This window comes from Lolium rigidum, chromosome 7, assembly GCF_022539505.1.
Source record: "Lolium rigidum isolate FL_2022 chromosome 7, APGP_CSIRO_Lrig_0.1, whole genome shotgun sequence".
In the NCBI taxonomy this organism is placed as follows: Eukaryota; Viridiplantae; Streptophyta; class Magnoliopsida; order Poales; family Poaceae; genus Lolium; species Lolium rigidum.
The window spans coordinates 32,039,574-32,064,134 of NC_061514.1; the positions used below are offsets into that span (position 1 = coordinate 32,039,574).

General features: G+C 45.4%; 1 pseudogene; it reads left to right on the top strand.

The window, feature by feature from the left end:
* Positions 1–23,484, top strand: LOC124671134 (annotated as a pseudogene).
* Positions 23,485–24,561: the final 1,077 nt, after the last annotated feature.

Sequence of the window (24,561 nt, forward strand, 5' to 3'; positions counted from 1 at the left end):
ATGGCATTGGCATGGTGTGTCCGCAACAGCCACCCTTTGAATAACTCTGTCAACAACAACCAGTCTGGTCAAGTACCGAGGATAGGATACCATGTCCCCTTCGCCGCAGCCGTCACGCAACAGAACTCAGCGCTATAGCTCGCGCGGGATGGCGGCCGGAGGCGCACGGTTTTGCTGCCGTCGCGAGCGGGCGAAGCGTCTCCGGGCAGACTGCTCACCCACCTCACCTCTACAGGTCTACACTGTCGACGGAGGCAGCTAGCGGCGATTGCCCGCACACTTGTATCTGGTGTGGGGACGAGAGTGAGATGAGCGCCGTGAGATGATGCGCCGTACTCCGTACATACGTAGCTCCTGCATGTACCGTGCCGTCTCCTGCCTGCTGCCATATACGTACGTGCGTGCGGGAATCCAGCTTGCCTCTTCTTCTCGAACGCACTAGTATATGCCATGTCCATCGCTTCATGGAGCGTGTTGCTGACTTGCTATAGTGTACACCGTCGAGTCCATGCCTGGTCCTCAATTTGGAATAATACAACTAGGGTGTAAGTGGGATTTCACCAAAGTCGCAATTCTTGTAGTACATTTTTCTTTTTCTAGTGTAATTTTGACACAATAATTTAAACCAGAAAAGTCAAAATACACTAAAAGTGAGATTCAACTGGGATCCCACCTTGAGACCCTAAATACAACCTTCTACGTTCCTACTATCTCTGGTTCCAAGTAATGTATCCTTTTTTTACGTAATACTAGTTTTTAGAGGAGATTAATCTTTAGGAATTTGTCATGCATGTGTTGGTTGTTTAATTTCATTAGTATATATGTGATTGAGTCACCCAATCCCAGCCACCTCAACTAATTTGGGCCAGATGGGATCCATATCTTCCCCTATGGACTCCCTTACACTACATCCGATAAGTTCTTTTTTTTGCGTATCATGTGTTTTGTTTTCTGACACGAGAAATCATACAATTCAAAATTATGTAGAATTTGAATGAGCATGTCATTGTAATCTTGCGTCCCGGAACTCGAGGACCTTGTGTAATCTTGGCATACCGTTTGGTGTCGCACGTCGGTTATATGTATCCATCCAAATTAGGAAGAAAAGAAAAGGAGATACAACTACGATCGGAGATGAGTATCTACGTGCTAAGAAGGAGGCCAAGTCAACGGTGGCATGAAATTGACGCACAGAGTAAAATGTTCGGTCATTGTAGGCTTAATGGGATCGATCAAGAAAAAAGGGGCACTAACAATTGGAATCAGCATAAAAGGCGGATGCCCGATCATAGCATTGGCGGGCACAACGGCTAGGCAAGCAAGATGTCAAGGAGCAACCGAGGGTCTCATCGTCCGCGAGAAAGAGGCAAGCAACAGTTTTCTCGGGAAAAGAGGAATGGATCGGGGCGCCAACACGGAATGAATAACTTGTGTACCTAAACTTATGCATTTGCATTTTGCTCTCGTAAAAAACATACACCTCCATCCACGCCTAACCTTTCGGCAACTTTGTCTTTCTTTTTCGTGAATAATAACCCAATACGTACACTACTTTCCTCGACAATCCTCAGTATAGAACAGCAAAACATCATACAGCCTGGCATGAGTTGCTGATACATGCGTCCGGCAAATAACAATCGACCATCATGTACAAACCGAGAGTTGATAGATCCATCACGTCATGAATCATGATGAGCCAGCAGAACATACTGGAATGCCTTATTGCCTTGACTAGCTCGTGTGAACCACTGAACCGTGACTAAGATACTTATAATCGTATCAACAGGATGAAGAATGACTACTAGGTCGTGTCAACCTTGACTCGGAGATATTTATGACCGTATCTAGTCTGAGATTCACCGACCCGATCAGTTCTCTCGCTCACTGATATAGTAGTAGTAGTGCTTAAAAAACTAGACCGATAGGGAGGATCCTGAGGCTTTTTCATTAAGAAGAAAGTTATAACATCCGTTAAAATTGGTAGGAGCACTTAAACTCGGGTGTGGGTGAGAAAGCACAAACACTTTCCGACCAGTAGGCTAAGCCTTAATCTGTACTGATACTTCTTTCATTATCTTCACCACAATCGATTGATCTCAGGCCACACACGATCCAATTGCGATTTTCAAATGGCTCGTCATCATATATACTTATAGATAGATACAGTTTTCCTTGGTGCAAGTTAAGCTTGAAGCTTGGACTAAAGACTCAACCACAGTTCACACGGGGCCAGAGGTACATGACTGAGTGTTCACACGGCACTTGAGCTTGCCACGTACAGAGGATAACGTATCCACGTAGGAGTAGCTAGGTAACGGACGCGCCATTCCGCAGGACTCATCAGAGCTCTCCTGCACAAGTGCACAAAGGTGTAGATGGCACAAACCACAAACTGCTTTCGTGATGGATAGCGGCAATACCGCAACACCAGAAGCAGGTGCAGTGCCTGTGGCCTGCTACAGTTCGCCACCACGCGAGGTCGCTTCACTTCGGCGGCACGCATCGGTCTGGCCTCCGGAGTCTTCCTTCCCCTCTTTGTGGCATCTTCCTCCATTCGTCCATAGACTTTGACCTGACCTGGGGGAGGGCGAGGATAGCTTCAGCTGCACACAACTCATGGATAAAGGGTCTGAGCCTGAAATTGGGTGTTCGTTGATGCGGATTAGGCAGCCGGCCATTTCGTCTGATACTGTGATGTTTACAGGGGAAACAGGGAAAGGTACGTGCGTGCCGAAGTTTGAAGTGTGTAACCTTAGATCAAACCAGGGCAGCAAGTTACCCAAGTTCCAAAAGGTCAGCGTTTCGTCGCTTCAGAGAACAGAGAAAGGGCGGCAACATTGTACATGAATATATGTCATCGTCGGAATCACCTCAAGCTACTCCAACCTGGAATTAGAACTCCGGTTTTAACGGAACTTCTCTTTTGTCAAGACACCAACGGGGCAGCGGCACCAACATATGAGCATTAGAGCATCCAAGCTCTCTCCCCGACGAGGACCCAGGACGTCCTTTTTTTTTTCATTCGGATGGACGATAACGGCTCAGTCGCGTCCCCGGTTTCTCGTTTTCGTTTGGATTAGGCCTTTCATCCGTCCGGAGAGCCCATGCCATCCCCGGCCCCCCGGGGTACGATCGGAGACTAGCTCCGGACGAGAGAAAAGTGGGGACGGGCCCGCTCTGTCGGCGAGAGAACAAAAGAACCCCACCACTTTATCGACGCAAATCCCTCCTCCCCTCCCGTTGCTCTGTCGCCACCGGCACCACCCCTCGCCAATCGGCCGGCCGGTTGCCTCAACTCCGCTGTTCCTCCACCCAGCATCCCGAGGGAGCGCGTGTTTACCAAATTGCTTTACCCGTGTCGTGTTGTTTCTGAAACCTAAAGGTTAATTTTGTTCATTCAGGTCGAGAAACTAATCAAGGAATTACCAACAGCACCATCTGATTCATCAAATGTTGGGATTGGTTCAGCTGACAAGGGGTACTTTGGCAATGACACTAATTTGGGGGCAGGGACTGATGTCAGAGAAACGCAAAGCATTCGCTTAGAAAAATCGCCAGCGAGAATGAACCGGCTCAAATTCTACATCAGCCACACACAGGTTTGTGCCAACAGATACTGCTGGTTCTCAGGAACTTCTAAATTCTAATATATAAGTAGTGTTCCATGTCTATTTACGTTGTTGAAACAAACCACTTAAAAGATTGCAATGCAAAATTCTACATCAGCCACACACAGGTTTGTGCCAACAGATACTGTTGGTTCTCAGGAACTTCTAAATTCTAATATATATTTTGGAGGCCGAGGTACATGTAGCTTTTTATTTTCAAAGACTTAAAATTCTTATTTCAAAGTTTCGAAAAAATCTGAAACGAAATCTTAGAGGTAGCCAATGATGTATGTTACAATGGTGCAAAATCTCAATGCAAAATGATTTGTATTCTAGGCTACACCAAATTGACAAATTCTAAAAAAATTAGTAGTCTTGAAATGTGTACTATTCACTATAAAATTTGGCAGAATTTGTCTTTTGTGTAGCCTAGAATATAAAGTAGTTTGTATTAAGATTTTACACCATTGTAGTATACATCATTGGCTATCTCAATAATTTTATTTTAGATTTTTTTAAAAAAATAAATACGAATTCTGAGTGTTTGAACATAAAGGGCTACGTGTAGCTCGGCCTTCGTTTGCAGTTTTCCCAGTGTTCCATGTCTATTTACGTTGTTGAAACAAACCACTTAAAAAATTGCAATGCAAAATGAATACAGGTAGTTCCGCGTGATAGGTTTGGTAGCAAAGTGCCAACCTGATTTTGTATTTGCAGCACTCATTGATATAGTACGTACAGCATTACATTTTAACGCACATATATATGATTCTTATCTATACCTAATAATAAAGGAGCTAAGGTTTCTGCCAAAAAATTTCGTCAACGCTTTTTTTGGGACTGTTTTGCCCTCCCACCAAATCGCATAATACTGAACCTGCCATGCCATACCAGTTCGTTTATTCTTTTTCTCACAGTTTGTTATTTTTCTTCTCCCACCCTGGCCGAACGAATGGCTCCATTGCTCCACCACCAACGCTGAAGCTGCGCACGACCACAGAGCTCACGCCGTGCCGAGACTAGCAGGGGCAGCTCTCCACTAGGCCAGATACGACTGAGCCACCGTCGAAGACCAAATAGTTGTTTCTCCGCGTCCTCCAAGCCGATCCCAGGCCCCACTATGAGGTCGGTGCGGCAGGTGCGAGATCTCGATCTGGCCGTGGCGACCGGCTAGGCGGCGGGAGCGTCGTCGGGTAGGCTCCGCGGTGTTTGTTGATGAAGACATACAGCACGTCACGAGATGGATACAAGTACAACAGCTACTGCCTTCTCCGACCGGTGAAGCTCGAGCAGGAGCCGATTTGCCTCACCAGTTAATTTTTCTGATATTATTGTCCTCTTGCATGTCCGCGGCAAGTGTTGAGGCTGTGCCGATTGCAGTTATTTCGGAAGAAGTGACTACCGAGCTGGCCGTGTTCGGTTTGAATTATAGATCCTTTTTGTCAGTTCCCAGCTGATAAAGTTGCGTGATTGTACTGGCTCTTTTTCTGAATTCATTCCGCGAGCACACGAGCACATCAGAGCTGCCTTCATCTGTAATCGGCTGATCAAACATTTTTTGTGTGTGCAATTGGTAATCTGCCTAACTAATTTGGTCTGCCCATATAATAGGAGTTGGTCCGGCCCATCTCCTTTTGCAGGCTAGGTGCTGTACTCTAAATTTAACAACACGATAAAACAGAGATGATGAGCTTATTATAATTGCTAGAATAGTCCCACCTCGCTCTCCTATAGGGGCTTTGGCCGCTTCATATACTCGCTAACCGACTGGATTATCAGCAAGGTAGAAAAGATCTGATGAATGATGATCAGGAAGCATTGCATATGCTGATGCTGGACTCTAAATTATAAACGGTAGTTGGTTTGCCTAATTAATGGACTTGTGGAGAAATTAAACGCAGACAGGGTGTAATTGAAAGGAGAGCAGCAAGAGCATGCAATAAGTGTGGGAAGGCATCTCTGAAAGAAGAGAGACGGGGACGAGGGCCAAACCCATGAGAGGGGCGCCTCTATACCCCACCCAGCTTCCTCTGCCGAGGAACATAATGGGCCCGCACCCAGAGACCCTGGCGTGCCCCCGTCCCCCATGGTCGCCCATAAATAAATGCGCTTCCCAGGCGCCGCCAAACTAGCATGCGTCCCAAGCTCTCTTTTTTCGTCGGAGTATCGTGAATTTCCTTGCACATATGCACTAATTGTCGTGATTGGTCCGCATCCTGAATTTCCCTGATTTTCTCTAATCGTGTGGGAAGGCATCTCTGAAAGAAGAGAGACGGGGACGAGGGCCAAACCCATGCGAGGGGCGCCTCTATACCCCACCCAGCTTCCTCTGCCGAGGAACATAATGGGCCCGGCTCCGCCCCCGCCTCTATACCCCACCCAGAGACCCTGGCGTGCCCCCGTCCCCCATGGTCGCCCATAAATAAATGCGCTTCCCAGGCGCCGCCAAACTAGCATGCGTCCCAAGCTCTCTTTTTTCGTCGGAGTATCGTGAATTTCCTTGCACATATGCACTAATTGTCGTGATTGGTCCGCATCCTGAATTTCCCTGATTTTCTCTAATCTCTATATATTTTAATGGTGTGCGAGTTCTTTGGAAGAGAGAATGGAGCAGATTAGCATGCACTGGTGGTTTCCAAAATGGTATGCCTGCGAAAGAGGAAGAACCGACCGAAATAGATTCATCATGTACTCATTAATAAAGGAATAGCAAATTAAAAATATATTTAGAAGTAGTTGATTTAAAAGCAAAAAAATAATATTCAGCATAAGACCAGGGTTACAAAGGTCAATCAACTTTAAGAAAAAAAAGTAGTGACCTGGATTTTAAAAAGGGTGTTGAGCGACAAATCGGCAGAGATACAATGTAGAGATGGAGCATGAAACAATTTTAAGTTACATAAAGGTGGTGTACAAACTCCAGAATCAATAAAAGTGTGCGGTGCCACAAGTGGGGGAGCGAGGGGCCCGCAAACTCATCTTCTTGAGATTAACAATACTCATCACGAATAGAAAAAAAATATGACCACCTTCGTACAGGGTGGTATTGAGGAGAAAACAATACTCGTCACGAATAGAAGAAAATATGACCACCTTCATACAGGGTGGCATTGAGGAGAAGTAATTAGCTATATAGAACATTTGAATTTCAACTTTATCACGGTTGCAGCGCTGTGGCAGCTTTCTTGAGTTACATCACTAATAATAAAGGAGCTAAGGTTTCTGCCAAAAAGTTTCGTCAACGCTTTTTTTGGACCGTTTTGCCCTCCCACCAAAACGCATAATACGCACTCATGCCACCGTACCGGTTCAGTTATTTCTCTTGTTTCACAACCCGCACAGGGAATCTAGATCCAATCGTACCAGTACCAGCCTGAGAAACCCAAGCCACCCGGATCTCCCCAAACCAAGTCAATCCCGACGGATCTCATCTCCCCGAAAACTCAGGAGAAGCTGGGCCGAGGGCCATGACCGCTTGGATGAACGCGCCGTCCGGAACTCTAGGATCGCGTCACGGGATCAGCAGAGAGACATATACGCCCGAGGAGAGATCGACTTACACCGACGATGTCGATTTTCAATTTTTCATCTTGGAAAATTCGAAATCACTATGAAGCGAATTTATCTCGGAGCGGATAGGTGATTTGAAGAATTGCTCGGGTTGAGAGGTGATTTGAAGAATTGCAGATAGGATGCTTCGAACAAGGGCCTCGATGAGCTGCATCAGCGCGCCTCCATGCCCTCCGTGCCAAGGTTCCCGAGCAGATGGAGGTCTCTCTTGGATGCGGTCACGGACTCGATCAGTTGATATGGTAGCCATGGAGGCTACTCAAGGGCTTGCCCTGGGCTGACGCTGCCCCGGCCTGGTGCATGGTGTCTGACCATGGCAACCTCCCCGCCGCCTTTGTCAGATTGCTTTTCCACATACGGTGTTCAGTTTGAAGCCTATTTTTCACGCCTGTCAGAGCTCATGATTACCTGATTAACAACGCTTAGGCTCGTCGAGGGGAGGCGGCCGCTGGAGCCAGCGTCCTCCATGAAGCGAGAGAAGCTCCTCCGGTTGGCCTCTGGCCAAGCGCCTCCCATGCCGTACACCCAACAAACTGCGCAGGTGTTCCTTTTATGAACGGAGGTTTCTGAATCTCCTTTTTCTGAATTCAGAACAGCTGAACTCGAACCATAAATGTGCTTGCAATTTTGTCTTTGTGAATCTTACCAAGCTATCTTGATCAGTCCAAAGCTCCTATTTTAGGCTCTACAAGTTGACATGAGTTGGCCCGGCCACATGCTGCTGAAATCGCTCCCAACAAGAACAACCCGCGGATTCTAAATTCTCAGCTATGGGTATGATTTCAATATTCTCTTCCATTTTAATAAGTAAGGTTTATATGTTTCTGAAAAGTCAAGGAAAAAAAGTATGATCAAATTTTTAGAAAAATATTTCAATAAATATGATATTTTATGGATATCATATTAAAATATATTTTATAATGTATTTAATAATATTAGAATAGGCTTGCGATTTGCTCCGTAGCGAAGCACGGGTTTTGTCCTAGTCTATTACATAATGACAGTATAGGACCTTCCTTTTATTGAGAACATGGAGAAGAGAGTCGAAGGCGCTACAAAACTACTTGATGGTACCTTGGAGCGTTGCTTTGTGGTTGGTCATCGGGATGCAAAAGTAATATACAACTGCTTGCGCGCTTATGCTGCTATTGACAACACATCTTCAGCTGAAGAGCTTTTCCGTGCAACAGTGGTGTCCCCATTAATTCAGAAAATTGTTCCTCAAAACTATGCAAAAGCTGTTTCTGGGGTATCTTCTGATGATCTGGAGGATGATTATCAGCGGATAATACAATGTACAGAAAAAGACTGCAAATTTATTTTGGAAATATCTTCATCAGGTAATCTGTTAAGATAATTCATTATTACTTTGAAGCTAAATGCTGCATATGGGCTTAGATGGGTTTACATCTTATTAACTCTTCTTTCATTTGCAGCAAACTTTGGACTCCATATTTTTGATTTTCTTGCAAATTCAATACTTAAAGAAGTCCATTCTGCAATCATGAAAGGAAAACCTGGGGCCTGTTATCCTGGAAAACCTAAAGAGTTCCTGAAAAACTACAAAGGGAGCTTAAGGTTTCTTGATTTTCTTGAAGGTATTCTTCATTATGCTATGGAGTGTTTGTTTTTTCTAGCATTTGGTCTGCTAAATCTACTACGATACTAAGCTTGCTTGCAGAGCCTGCCTGTGTATGTTTTTTTTTCGAAATGGGGTATACCCCGGCTTCTGCATCATGACGATGCACACGGCCATTTATTAGAATATTGTTCAGAAAAGTATTGTTTACAACTCACACATCACCGAGGATTGATACAAAAATCAACCATCAAAACAAACACATACTATGACTACACATCAGCAAAGTCTTCTAGTATGTCGCCAACCAGCCTGGCACAAGATATCCTGAGCGACCATCAGGAGTCGTGTGCATCCAAAAGTCATGGCATCCCGCTGCCCCTCCGGTGAGAGTAGGGCCCAAAGCTGGACCCAATGGGAGACCATGTGGATAACATGCAAGAAATGAAAAGAGACTTTTTTGTTAAAAAATATATCATTTCTGACCCTCCAAATAGAGCAACATAAAGCAGAAACCCCAATCCGGATAAAAGCCTTAGATTGTCTATCTACTCCGTTTAACCAATTACCAAACATATTAGTAATATTGGTCGAGGTGGAAGATCATAAGCAAAATTTACCGTACGCCATAAAAGCTTAGCCAAAGGATATTCAATGAAAAGGTGTTGAATGGTCTCTTGTTCCCCACAGAAAACACATTTTGTACAACCACTCCAGTGACGTTTAGCTAAATTATCCTTAGTTAATAGTACCTTATTACTCAAAACCCACATAAAAGTCTTAATCTTAAGGAGAATTTTAACCTTCCAAAGGTATTTTCTCAGAAATGTAGTATGATCACACATAAGATCCTCATACATCGACTACACAGTAAATAAACCATTCATTGTCAAATTCCAAACAAAACGGTCATCTTCTTCATTTAAATTTACCATCATAAGCTTCCGACATAATTGCAAGCATGCGGTCCATTTGTTACCACTTAACACCCTTAGGAAAGTAATATTCAATGGTGTTTGCGCTAACACCTGTGTAACAGTGACATTCTTATGGTGTACAATATTATACAACGACGGATACTGGTGAACCAAAGAAGTATTTCCTAGCCATATATCTTCCTAAAAGCGGGTACGCATACCATTACCCACTTCGAAAAAACCCCTAGAAAAAAACTCCTGTTTGACTTCCATCAATCCTTCCAGAAAGGGGAATCGGTAGGTCTAGCTTGCACCTCCGATAACGTCTTCTATCTTAGGTATTTATTTTGTAGCAACATAGACTTGCCGAGCTCAACACATATGTATCTCTAAATTCTAGGATTGATGCTTACTGTAAGATTGTATTATGTCTCACAATTGATACAAAACTGTTTGGGGTACAAGGGATATAAATAGTAGAGCCAACCGACTAAGCCTAAAACCCTAACTTGTGTTACAAGTCTAGCTTAACCGAAACATATAATCTAACATCCCCCCGCAGTGTCAACGTGGGGTTCAATCACGTTGAGACTGAAACGGATGTCATGAAACGGCTGTGTTGGCAGTCCCTTGGTAAAGATGTCGGCGACTGTGCTGTAGTGGGAACATGAAGAACTCGAACTTGGCCCAAAGCAACTTTCTCCCTGACGAAGTGAATATCTATCTCAATATGCTTTGTCCGCCGATGCTTGAACTGGATTCTTTGGACATGTAAACCGCTGAAATATTATCACAATAAACAATAGTGGCCTGCTTTGGATGGGACGATGAAGTTCAGCCAACAAGCTGCCGTAGCCAAACTGTCTCGGCAAGCTTGCATGTGCAACAGCTCGATACTCAGCTTACGCAGACGAGCGTGAAACCGTAACCTGTCGCTTAGAAGACCATGAAAGCAAATTGTTACCCATAAAAACACGATATCCGGACGTGGACCGACGAGTGTCGGGGCATCCAGCCCAGATCCGCATCGAGTATCTTTGTCAAACTGGTAGGTGAAGTGGTGTTTATGTGAAGGCAATAATCTAATGTTCCTTTTAGATATCTAAGAGTGCGTTTCATGTGATTGTAGTGAGGAACTCGTGGATCATGCATATATAGGCAGACTTGTTGGACAGAATAAGATATTTCTGGGCGTGTTAGAGTAAGGTATTGTAGTGCACCCGCAATGCTACGGTAGAGAGTTGGGTTCGAGAATGGTTCGTCATCGGCGGAGAGTTTGGCGCTAGTGTCAACGAGTGTACGAGCAGGCTGACAGTCAATCATGCTGCGCGGTTGAGAAGATCTAGAATGTGCTGACGTTGGGAAAGAAAAATACCATTAGAGTCACGTGTAACGATGATGCCAAGAAAATGATGAAGCACACCAAGATCGGTCATAGAGAATTCAGAGTTAAGCGGTGTAATAATATGATCAAGAAAAGTTTTAGTGGAAGCGAGTGAGAATGATATCATCAACATAAAGAAGAAGATAAGGCTGTGTGTGTGGAAGTGTGATAGACAAAAAGAGAGGTGTCGGTGAGAGAGGGAGTGAAACCGATTGTTTGAATGTAAGTTGAAAAACGTTGGAACCAAGCCCTAGGGGCTTGTTTGAGACCATAAAGAGATTTTTGAAGGAGACAAACATGATCGGGAGCGAGAGGAGTCTTCGAAGCCTAAAGGTTGTTGACAATAAACGGTTTCTTGGAGAGCACCATGAAGAAAGGCATTTTTGACATCGAGTTGGTGAATGGGCCAAGAAGAGGAAGTGGCGATGCTAAGAACGGTGCGAATAGTGCTAGGCTTGACAACGAGGAGAGAAGGTCTCGTCGTAGTCGATGCCGTCTTTGTCGAGAGAAACCACGACAAACCCGGCGAGCCTTGTAGCGAGAGAGAGTTCCGTCGGAGAGAAATTTTTGGCGGAAAACCCATTTGCCGGAAACAATATTTGCACCGACAGGGCGAGGAACAAGGCGCCATGTATCATTGTGAATGAGAGCGAGAAAACTCATCACGCATAGCGGCAGCCCGGTGAGGATCGAGAAGAGCACTTTTGTAGGTTTTAGGGATGGGGGAGATCGGAGAAGTGGTGGCATGAAGATTGAGACGCGGCCCTTTTGGAACGTGAAATCCCGTTTTGGCCCGAGTGCGCATTGTGTGATCATTTGTGGGAGCTTGGGTAGGAATAGCATTGGGTGGTAGAGGTGGAGTGGGATGAACAACGACGTCAGGCGCAGCGGATGAGTCAGACGTCGAAGATGGTGGAATAGGTGGAGAAGGAGCGGCGAGGGAGATGGGTGTATCGGGTGGAGCTGCGGACGCGGCGAGAGGAAGCGGCCGACCCCGCTGTCGCGGCAGGTGGAGTCGGTTGAAGGGTCGGCCGCGGCGAGCGAGGGGGGCACCGGGGTGGCGGTAGGAGCGGTGTAGTGGTGAGGAAACCTAGCGGGGTGAGCTATGGGATGATGTAGGGTAGGCGATGGGTCAATGGGAGTTTGGGAGGGTGTCCGGTGTGGAGAAAGGGAAGATATGCTCGGAAAAAGTAACGTGCCGAGAGATGTGGACGCGGCCGGAGACGAGATCCGAGGCAGCGATAACCCTTGTGTTCATCGAGTATCCTAGAAAGACACGAGGAATGGAGCGAGGTGATAGTTTGTTGGTGGAGATGGCGGCGGTGTTTGGAAAACAAAGACAGCCAAAGACGGAAAGTTCAGTAGTAGTTGGGATGACTAAGGTAAAGAGAGTAGAATGGTGTAGAGTTTGTGTTGGACTTGTGAGGCCGGATGTTAAGTAAGTAGGTGGCTGTGCGTAAGGCTTCGGCCCAGAATTTTGGTGGCATTGAGGAGTGGATTAAAAGGGTGCGAATGATGTCGTTTATTGTGCGAAGCGAGCGTTCGCCTTGCCGTTTTGAGGTGAAGTGTATGGGCATGAAAATCGGAGAAGAATGCCATGTTGAAGAAAGAAGTTTCGGTTTTGAAAGTTATCAAATTCTTTGCCGTTGTCACATTGGATAAATTTAATGGGAAGAAAGAAGTGTGTGGCGACATATTTTTGAAAGTTTAGGAAAATGGTGTGTACGTCGATTTGTTGCGTAAAGGAAAAGTCCGGACAAAGTGTGTGAAATCGTCTAGAACGACTAGATAATATTTAAAGCCAGAGACACTAGTATGGGGAGATGTCCATAAATCGCAGTGCAAAAGTTCAAAAGGAAAGGTACTAACAGTAGTAGAGGAACTAAAGGGCAAGCGAACATGTTTTCCTTGCTGACAAGAGGGACACATGGAGGTATTATGATTATCCTTATTACAATTTATTGAAAATTCGCTAAGTATAGAAGACAAGGTAGCGTTGTGGGGGTGGTCGAGACGGTGATGCCAGAGGTCGACGGACGCCGCCATGGAGGTGGGTGGGTCGTGGGTGGCGGCGCCATGGAGAGTGTAGAGGTCGCCGGGGCTATTGAACCGAGCGATCTCCGCTTTGGTCTGGTAATCCTTCACAGATAAACCAAACGGATCAAATTCCATAGAAACAAGATTGTCACGGGTGAACTGACGAACAGAAATTAAGTTTTTGATTAGCGCGGGTGCAATAAGGACATCACGGAGGAGGAGTTGTTTGGTGGGTGTAGGTATGGTGGTTTGGCCGGCGCAATATATAGGTATAGTAGTGCCGTTTCCTAGGACTATGGATGAAAGTGGTGTGGTGGAAAAATTTGACAGCATATTACTAGAAGCAGACATGTGACTAGAAGCACCGGAATCGAAAATCCAGTCCATACCTGAGTTTCCCTGGGCAGCGAAGTTGTTCATGGCCTGCAAGAACGCAGATTGGTCCCAGCTCGGTGAAGGAGCGGAGGTCGGTTGATGCATCGGGGTAGTTGGAGCAGGTGGCATGAGGACAGGCGAAGGCTGAAACATCTGGGGGTGCTGATATGGCATGTATGGCATCCCCCCGTCGTAGTAGGCTGGGGCGGCGTGGTAGGCGTTCGGCGGGGCGCGCTGGCCGAGGAGTCCAGGGGAACCAGAGTGGGGGCGAAGACCCGGCGCCCGAGCACTGCGTAGGCGGAGGAGCGCCGATCGGAGAGGGGGCCGCCCGGGGCATGGACCAAGCCCGAACCATGCCGGTCCGGGGATCATGAGGAGGGCGCCGAGGTAGGCGGCGCGGCGGAGTCTGGCGCGAGCGTCGGTGCTGGCTGGTGGCGGGCGCCAAGCGGGAGGAGCGGCAGGTGCTGGCGCGGGCGTCAAGGCGGCTGGTGGAGTGGCAGATCGCGGCGGCCAGTACATCGGATTCTTGCCCTTGTAGTTGGGGCTCGGACGCCAGCCAGGAGGAGGCTGCCCGGCCGAGGCTGGAAACGGTACCGGGGTGATACGTCTCCAACGTATCAATAATTTCTTGTGTTCCATGCCACATTATTGATGTTATCTACATGTTTTATGCACACTTTATGTCATATTCGTGCATTTTCTGGAACTAACCTATTAACAAGATGCCGAAGTGCCGATTCGTTGTTTTACGTTGTTTTTGGTTTCAGAAATCCTAGTAAAGAAATATTCTCGGAATTGGACGAAATAAAAGCCCGGAGGCCTATTTTCTCACGAAGCTTCCGGAAGTCCGAAGACGGAAGGAAGTGGGGCCACGGGGGAGCCAAACCCTAGGGCGGCGCGGCCCCCCTTGGCCGCGCCGCCACTGTCATCTGGGGCCCCTGTGCCCCCTCTCGACTTGCCCTTCCGCCTACTTAAAGCCTCCGTGACGAAACTTCCGGTGCCGAGAGCCACGATACGGAAAACATTGCCGAGACGCCGTCGCCGCCGATCCCATCTCGGGGGATCCACGGAGATCGCCTCCGGCACCCTGCCGGAGAGGGGAATCATCTCCCGGAGGACTCTACACCGCCATGGTCGCCTCCGGAGTGATGAGTGAGTAGTCTACCCCTGGACTATGGGTCCATAGCAGTAGCTAGATGGTTGTCTTCTCCCCATTGTGCTATCATTGTCGGATCTTGTGAGCTGCCTATCATGATCAAGATCATCTATATGTAATTCTATATGTTGCGTTTGTTGGGATCCGATGAATAGAGAATACTTGTTATGTTGATTATCAAAGTTATGCTTATGTGTTGTTTATGATCTTGCATGCTCTCCGTTACTAGTAGATGCTCTGGCCAAGTAGATGCTTTTAACTCCAAGAGGGAGTACTTATGCTCGATAGTGGGTTCATGCCCGCATTGACACCTGGGACGAGTGACGAAAGTTCTAAGGTTGTGTTGTCGTTGTTGCCACTAGGGATAAAACATTGATGCTATGTCTAAGGATGTAGTTGTTGATTACATTACGCACCATACTTAATGCAATTGTCTGTTGCTTGCAACTTAATACTTGGAGGGGTTCGGATGATAACCTGAAGGTGGACTTTTTAGGCATAGATGCGGTTGGATGGCGGTCTATGTACTTTGTCGTAATGCCCAATTAAATCTCACTATACTCATCATGATATGTATGTGCATTGTCATGCTCTCTTTATTTGTCAATTGCCCAAGCTGTAATTTGTTCACCCAACATGTTGTTCGTCTTATGGGCGAGACACCTCTAGTGACCTGTGGACCCCGGTCCAATTCTCTTTACTTGAAATACAATCTCTTGCAATACTTGTTTTTACTTGTTTTCTCTGCAAACAATCATCTTCCACACAATACGGTTAATCCTTTGTTACAGCAAGCCGGTGAGATTGACAACCTCACTTGTTTCGTTGGGGCAAAGTACTTTGGTTGTGTTGTGCGGGTTCCACGTTGGCGCCGGAATCTCCGGTGTTGCGCCGCACTACATCCCGCCGCCATCAACCTTCAACGTGCTTCTTGGCTCCTCCTGGTTCGATAAACCTTGGTTTCTTTCCGAGGGAAAACTTGCTGCTGTGCTCATCATACCTTCCTCTTGGGGTTGCCCAACGAACGTGTGAAATACACGCCATCAAGCATATTTTACGGCGCGTTGTCGAACCGAAGAAAAGCTACACCACAAAGATTTCTAACTCCACGTCAACTACGCACCAGATATTTTCCGGCGCCGTTGCCGGGGAGATCAAGACACGCCGCAAGGGGAGTCTCCACTTCTCAATCTCTTTACTTTGTTTTTGTCTTGCTTAGTTTTATTTACTACTTTGTTTGCTGCATTATATCAAAACACAAAAAAATTAGTTGCTAGTTTTACTTTATTTGCTATCTTGTTTGCTATATTGAAAACACAAAAAAATTAGTTACTAGCATTTACTTTACTTATTTCATCATGTTTCCTTTTAATTTTACCACAAAGAACATACCGGTAGGACGTGGGTCTATAGTTGGGAGAAATAACATTGAAGAATTCTTCAACCATGTTAGTACCATTGAAAATTTTGAAGATAGACAGTTGGTAGACCTTGCGCCTACTTATGAAATTGCTGTTGCGCATTTAGTTTGCTTGTTGGAAATCAAATTTGTTAATCTCAATCCTATAATCCAACATATGTTTTTCACACTTGGTGATATGAAAGAGGGGGAAAAGAAAGATTTTGTTTTAGAAACCCTTCTTAGAGAATTTGGTGGTCTAGCAAGAGAAGCTAGAAAGGTCTTTGCTAAATTTAATATGCTTGGTTCTCCTACTAATTTTGCTAGTCTCCTTGAAAAGATGGATATGGATAGAATAAGATACACTAATAATATTGATGATGGTGGGGAGATCAAAGCACCAATACCATGCAAGCTCCTAGCTATGAATGATGCACTAGAAAATAATTATGCTTGGTTTGTTCCTGAAAATTTGTTTGATGAGAGTAGCACGCCTAAGACTAATGAAAAGGGAGATGCTAAAACTTATGTATCTAATATAATATGCCTGGTTGAGAAGAGCCCACACCCCGCTGTAGAAATACCACCCTTCGATAACACTTGAGTTACACTTTCTGCGCCTAGCTGAAAGGCGTTACAGAAAAGCGCTTATGGGAGACAACCCATATTTTTACCTACAGTACTTTGTTTTTATTTTGTGTCTTGGAAGTTGTTTACTACTGTAGCAACCTCTCCTTATCTTAGTTTTGAGTTTTGTTGTGCCAAGTTAAGCCGTTGATAGAAAAGTAAGTACTAGATTTGGATTACTGCGCAGTTCCAGATTTCTTTGCTGTCACGAATCTGAGCCCACTGCCCTGCAGGAAGCTCAGAAAATTATGCCAATTTACGAGCATGATCCTCAGATATGTACGCAACCTTTCATTCAATTTGAGCATTTTCATTTGAGCAAGTCTGGTGCCATTTTAAAATTCGTCAATACGAACTGTTCTGTTTTGACAGATTCTGCCTTTTATTTCGCATTGCCTCTTTCGCTATGTTGGATGAATTTCTTTGATCCATTAATGTCCAGTAGTATTATGCAATGTCCAGAAGTGTTAAGAATGATTGTGTCACCTCTGAATATGTCAATTTATATTGTGCACTAACCCTCTAATGAGTTGTTTCGAGTTTGGTGTGGAGGAAGTTTTCAAGGATCAAGAGAGGAGTATGATGCAACATGATCAAGAAGAGTAAAAGCTCTAAGCTTGGGGATGCACCCGGTGGTTCACCCTGCATATATCAAGAAGACTCAAGCGTCTAAGCTTGGGGATGCCCAAGGCATCCCCTTCTTCATCGACAAATTATCAGGTTCCTCCCCTGAAACTATATTTTTATTCGGCCACATCTTATGTGCTTTTTCTTGGAGCGTCGGTTTGTTTTTGTTTTTGTTTTGTTTGAATAAAATGGATCCTAGCATTCACTTTATGGGAGAGATACACGCTCCGCTGTAGCATATGGACAAATATGTCCTTGGTTTCTACTCATAGTATTCATGGCGAAGTTTCTCCTTCGTTAAATTGTTATATGGTTGGAATTGGAAAATGATACATGTAGTAATTGCTATAAATGTCTTGGGTAATGTGATACTTGGCAATTGTTGTGCTCATGTTTAAGCTCTTGCATCATATGCTTTGCACCCATTAATGAAGAAATACATAGAGCATGCTAAAATTTGGTTTGCATATTTGGTTTCTCTGAGGTCTAGATAATTTCTAGTTTTGAGTTTGAACAACAAGGAAGACGGTGTAGAGTCTTATAATGCTTTCAATATGTCTTTTATGTGAGTTTTGCTGCACCGGTTCATCCTTGTGTTTGTTTCAAATAACCTTGCTAGCCTAAACCTTGTATCGAGAGGGAATACTTCTCATGCATCCAAAATACTTGAGCCAACCACTATGCCATTTGTGTCCACCATACCTACCTATACTACATGGTATTTTCCCGCCATTCCAAAGTAAATTGCTTGAGTGCTACCTTTAAAATTCCATCATTCACCTTTGCAATATATAGCTCATGGGACAAAATAGCCTTAAAAACTATTGTAGTATTGAATATGTAATTATGCACTTTATCTCTTATTAAGTTGCTTGTTGTGCGATAACCATGTTTGCTGGGAACGCCATCAACTCATTGTTGAATTTCATGTGAGTTGCTATGCATGTTCGTCTTGTACTGAAGTAAGGGCGATCTACACTTGAGTTGAATGGTTTGAGCATGCATATTGTGAGAGAAGAACATTGGGCCGCTAACTAAAGCCATGATTCATGGTGGAAGTTTCAGTTTTGGACAAATATCCTCAAATCTCTAATGAGAAAAGAATTAATTGTTGTCAAATGCTTAAAGCATTCAAAGAGGAGTCCATTATCTGTTGTCTATGTTGTCCCGGTATGGATGTCTAAGTTGAGAATAATCAAAAGCGAGAAATCCAAATGCGAGCTTTCTCCTTAGACCTTTGTACGAGGCGGCATAGAGGTACCCCTTTGTGAAACTTGGTTAAAGCATATGTATTGCGGTGATAATCCAGGTAGTCCAAGCTAATTAGGACAAGGTGCGGGCACTATTAGTACACTATGCATGAGGCTTGCAACTTATAAGATATAATTTACATGATGCATATGCTTTATTACTACCGTTGACAAAATTGTTTCATGTTTTCAAAATCAAAGCTCTAGCACAAATATAGCAATCGATGCTTTTCCTCTATGAGGACCATTCTTTTACTTTCAATGTTGAGTCAGTTCACCTATTTCTCTCCACCTCAAGAAGCAAACACTTGTGTGAACTGTGCATTGATTCCTACATACTTGCTTATTGCACTTATTATATTACTCTATGTTGACAATATCCATGAGATATACATGTTACAAGTTGAAAGCAACCGCTGAAACTTAATCTTCTTTTGTGTTGCTTCAATACCTTTACTTTGAATTATTGCTTTATGAGTTAACTCTTATGCAAGACTTATTGATGCTTGTCTTGAAGTGCTATTCATGAAAAGTCTTTGCTTTATGATTCACTTGTTTACTCATGTCATACACATTGTTTTGATCGCTGCATTCTCTACATATGCTTTACAAATAGTATGATCAAGTTTATGATGGCATGTCACTCCAGAAATTATCTTTGTTATCGTTTTACCTGCTCGGGACGAGCGAGAACTAAGCTTAGGGATGCTGATACGTCTCCAACGTATCGATAATTTCTTGTGTTCCATGCCACATTATTGATGTTATCTACATGTTTTATGCACACTTTATGTCATATTCGTGCATTTTACGGAACTAACCTATTAACAAGATGCCGAAGTGCCGATTCTTTGTTTTCTGCTGTTTTTGGTTTCAGAAATCCTAGTAAAGAAATATTCTCGGAATTGGACGAAATAAAAGCCCGGAGGCCTATTTTCTCACGAAGCTTCCGGAAGTCCGAAGACGGAAGGAAGTGGGGCCACGGGGAGCCAAACCCTAGGGCGGCGCGGCCCCCCTTGGTCGCGCCGCCACTGTCATGCGGGGCCCCTGTGCCCCCTCTCGACTTGCCCTTCCGCCTACTTAAAGCCTCCGTGACGAAACTTCCCGATGCCGAGAGCCACGATACGGAAAACATTACTGAGACGCCGTCGCCGCCGATCCCATCTCGGGGGATCCTGGAGATCGCCTCCGGCACCCTGCCGGAGGGGGGAATCATCTCCCGGAGGACTCTACACCGCCATGGTCGCCTCCGGAGTGATGAGTGAGTAGTCTACCCCTGGACTATGGGTCCATAGCAGTAGCTAGATGGTTGTCTTCTCCCCATTGTGCTATCATTGTCGGATCTTGTGAGCTGCCTATCATGATCAAGATCATCTATATGTAATTCTATATGTTGCGTTTGTTGGGATCCGATGAATAGAGAATACTTGTTATGTTGATTATCAAAGTTATGCTTATGTGTTGTTTATGATCTTGCATGCTCTCACGTTACTAGTAGATGCTGCGGCCAAGTAGATGCTTTTAACTCCAAGAGGGAGTACTTATGCTCGATAGTGGGTTCATGCACTGCATTGACACTGGGACGGTGACAGAAAGTTCTAAGGTTGTGTTGTGCTTGTTGCCACTAGGGATAAAACATTGATGCTATGTCTAAGGATGTAGTTGTTGATTACATTACGCACCATACTTAATGCAATTGTCTGTTGCTTGCAACTTAATGCTTGGAGGGGTTCGGATGATAACACTGAAGGTGGACTTTTTAGGCATAGATGCAGTTGGATGGCGGTCTATGTACTTTGTCGTAATGCCCAATTAAATCTCACTATACTCATCATGATATGTATGTGCATTGTCATGCTCTCTTTATTTGTCAATTGCCCAAGCCGTAATTTGTTCACCCAACATGCTTGTTCGTCTTATGGGAGAGACACCTCTAGTGAGCTGTGGACCCCGGTCCAATTCTCTTTACTGAAATACAATCTACTGCAATACTTGTTTTTACTGTTTTCTCTTGCAAACAATCATCTTCCACACAATACGGTTAATCCTTTGTTACGGCAAGCCGGTGAGATTGACAACCTCACCTTGTTTCGTTGGGGCAAAGTACTTTGGTTGTGTTGTGCGGGTTCCACGTTGGCGCCGGAATCTCGGTGTTGCGCCGCACTACATCCCGCCGCCATCAACCTTCAACGTGCTTCTTGGCTCCTCCTGGTTCGATAAACCTTGGTTTCTTTCTGAGGGAAAACTTGCTGCTGTGCTCATCATACCTTCCTCTTGGGGTTGCCCAACGAACGTGTGAAATACACGCCATCACGGGGGTTCTGCCGCGGCAGTGGGCTGGCTCGTCGGGCCTGCCGGTGCAGGAGTAGGCAGCAGGGGCGGCCGGGTGGAGGCGGCGAAGACGTGAGGCCGCGCCTCCCGCCGTGTGAGGTCATCATCAGCGTTCTGCAGCAGGGACCGGATCTCCTTGAAGGAAGGGCGAGGGCTGCATGAAGGAATCATGGCCGCTTGAGTCTTGAACCGGTCGCCGAGCCCTTGGAGAAGGATGTTGATGAGTCGGCGATCGAGGCATAGGATCGCCTGGTTCGCGGAGCTCATCCGCCATCGTCCGGATGCGCCGACGTGAGACGGCGAGCGAGGAGTCCCCCGAGGGGTGTTGCGGATCGCGGAGTGGAGGTTGTTGATCCGGGCGTCGGCGTTGTCCTGGAAGAGCCGGCGCGAGGGACGCCCGAGAGGGCGGCGGCGGTTGCGGCCTCACGGAAAACGAGATTGAAAATCTCCGTGGACACGCGTGTGTAGATCCATTGGATGATGGCGAGATCATACGCGTGATCCGGCGAGCGTCGTCGGGACGAGGGCGGCGTCGGCGGCGATGTGATGACGGAGGTTGCGGCGCCGAGGTGAACCTCAAAGAGGTGGCGCCAATGGTAGTAGTTATGTTGGGCAAGATCTAAAGTAATAGGTATGAAGGGGGTGACATCGGCTATGGTGTACGTGCAGGAGAGAGGAGTAGCCGTGGGAGGGGTAGAAGAGGCCGAGGCCTCGGCGGCGGCGGCGGCCTTGGCTGGCCGGTCGAAGTAACCGGGCGGCGGCGGCGGCTTGGCGGCGGCGCCATAGGTCAGGATCGATTAGTCTGATACCATGTAAGATTGTATTATGTCTCACAATTGATACAAAACTGTTTGGGGTACAAGGGATATAAATAGTAGAGCCAACCGACTAAGCCTAAAACCCTAACTTGTGTTACAAGTCTAGCTTAACCGAAACATATAATCTAACACTTACGATTACTCGAGGTCATGGTTGACCTATTGTTTTTTCTGCAGGCTACCGCCCTTCAAAGTCTGCTGTAACAAAGTTCCGCTCTGAGCCTGCTTACACAGATTTCATGCGACTGGCATGTTAGTGTCTACTTTTCCCTGAGGTAAGCATACATATCTCCATTATTGTTAGACACACTTCAGAACTATGTTTCTAATTTATATCTACTAGTTCAACTACACCAGATTCAACGAAATTGCTGGCGGTCTTGATTCTGCTCTTACAGCCACAATTAGCCCTGTTGGAATGAATGAGAATCAAATGAAGCAGAAATCGTTGTTGTTCAAGCAATGTATTTAGCTCTTAAAAAGTTTGCACTCCTGCTGGAGTGATGCGGTTCTTGTTTTCTCTCACTCTGATAAATTCTTCCGTTTGTCGCTGCAGCTTATTTCAAGATATAACTGTCACAAAGGATTTTTTTTTTTTTTTTGCGGGTAAAAAAGGATATTTGTTTACCTTACTGTTTCACGAGTTAACAACTGGAGACTGACCTTTTGTTTTCCTCCATCTCCCTGTACAACAAGGTATACAACATGGCTTTCTTCTGGTCTGGCTGCACGTAAAGCTACTGATGGGAGCTCAAGCTCTCCTGCAGATTCTGAGTGGGCACTGTCTGGACCTGTCGAGGATCTCATATATGTATGTTGAATCTACAAAAGTCTTTGAACTCTTACCATGTCATTTGAGTGATTAAGACCTAGCACTTCTGAATGTTATCATCTTAGCTGTGTACACTGTGTGTTACTCTTGTCGGTTATGCTTCATCTGAAGTTAGTGGATTTACTAAATTAAGTTGACAATAAGTTGTATAGTTTAAACCCCTGCTAAAGACTTAGTGTTCAGCATTCAGCGCGCTGAGTAGTTGACTGCTTGTACTTTAGCTTCACCAGCATCATATGTGGCGGGGTTAGTTCAGAAAATAATCTGTAGTTGGTAGCACATCATGTTGACACTTACAACTTACAAGGCAAGAAAATGGCATGGCTGTAATGTTCTTTTGCATGTGAACTGAAATAACTGTTCCACTGTAAATAGCAGCTTCCCTGTTTTCTTCCCCCTACTTCAGTAATCCTTGTTGCACCCTGATTATGCTGCAAAACAATGCTGAGCAGATCGCATAGAAGTTTATATGTTTGACATATTAGATTTTTTCATTAAAATGTTAAATTCATTGATGCACAGGTAATGCATGATGTAAATGCTGTAATTGGCGAGCTTTCAGAATCAGGCAACTATTTGGGACATGTAAACCGATTGCTAGCATCATGCCCCATCGAAGTACTTACCCTTGTGAAACAAAGTATATTGCAAGCTGTTGGACCTTTGAAGGAGTTGTTGCCTGGCATAATGGATGTCATGATTGGGGTCATAGTTAAAAGGTCCAATGAGGTGAGTGGACGGATGTCCCAACACAAGGGCACACTAGTGTCGTCATACATATCTGTTGTTTTGGCATGAAATATTTATGTATATAGAAGCTAATGGTACATCTGTAAATAAATTTATTTAGTGTGTCATTTAAAACTGTGTTCTTTACTTCTTTTTGTTGATTGCAATTGTTTTTTGGGGATTGGCTGTAGGATCTGAAACACCTCAAGGGAATTACAGCCACATATTGGAGGAAGGAAGTTTAATCCGTCGCGCGCGCACACACACGCACACGTGTGTCCCGAATCCGGGAACGTACGTCGCCTGCCTCCAGTTGGTCGCGCGATGGATGGACGGCGCTCGTGGCCCACATCTTCCATCAGTCTGGACGAGTCAACGCAGTACGTCTCTCGGTCGTTTTCTCCTTCCCGGCTCCCCCCACTTTTTTTTCTCGCTGGAGCCAGCTGGCTGGCTGGCATCTCGCGCGCGCGCATGCAGGAGACGATGAATTAAATACGACCATTTCCTCCGCCAATCTCTACTACAGTAGCTACTGCCCGCGTTGGTCGTTTTTCTTCTTCTTGATTGACATGAAAAAACAATCATTCGCCAGGCCAAAGCATGCACACAACTCGATCGGAAACCACATCTTTTTCTTGCTCAGGCCGTTGGTTGGCTTAAGTTATGAGCTAGCGATCCAAGCGCGCTTCTCCTTATTAGTTCATTTTTTTCTTTCAGTACTAGTACTACTACTAGCTAATACTACTACTACTAGTAGTAACTGATTTAATCCACGTGGCAACGACGCTCTATGTAAGTAGTACTGTACTACACATGCATGCCCACAAATAACCCCGCATCCATTAAAAACAACCAATAGATTGATCGGTATTGAATGCACAACTCCCTACCTTACCGTTCCGAACATACCGCACGCGGAATAGAGGTGCAAACTGCGATGACCTAGCCTTTTTCTTTTCTCTCCTTCTCCCACGCCCGTGGTGGATACATCCGTCGATATCCCTAAACTGAAGGCCTCTATGTCTGCTCCTTTTTATTTTTTTATTTTTTTTTACATATATCTGCTCCTGAATCTATCGTCAACTAGCCTTGTACTACCTAAACCCGGGCACAGTTTGGTTTGAAACTGGCCAAACCACCGGCCCGCACCACACCAAACAACATCACTGGTTTTTTCTGGTTTCACCAGCTTGCAGGTTCAAACCGCGATAGAGAAACCTGGTGCTGGGTTGAAACGGTTTGGCGGATGGTTTGTCTGCTTTCAACACGTCCTCGATCAGGATCCGATGCTGGCGAGAAGACAACAGCGACGGCCGTGCTCG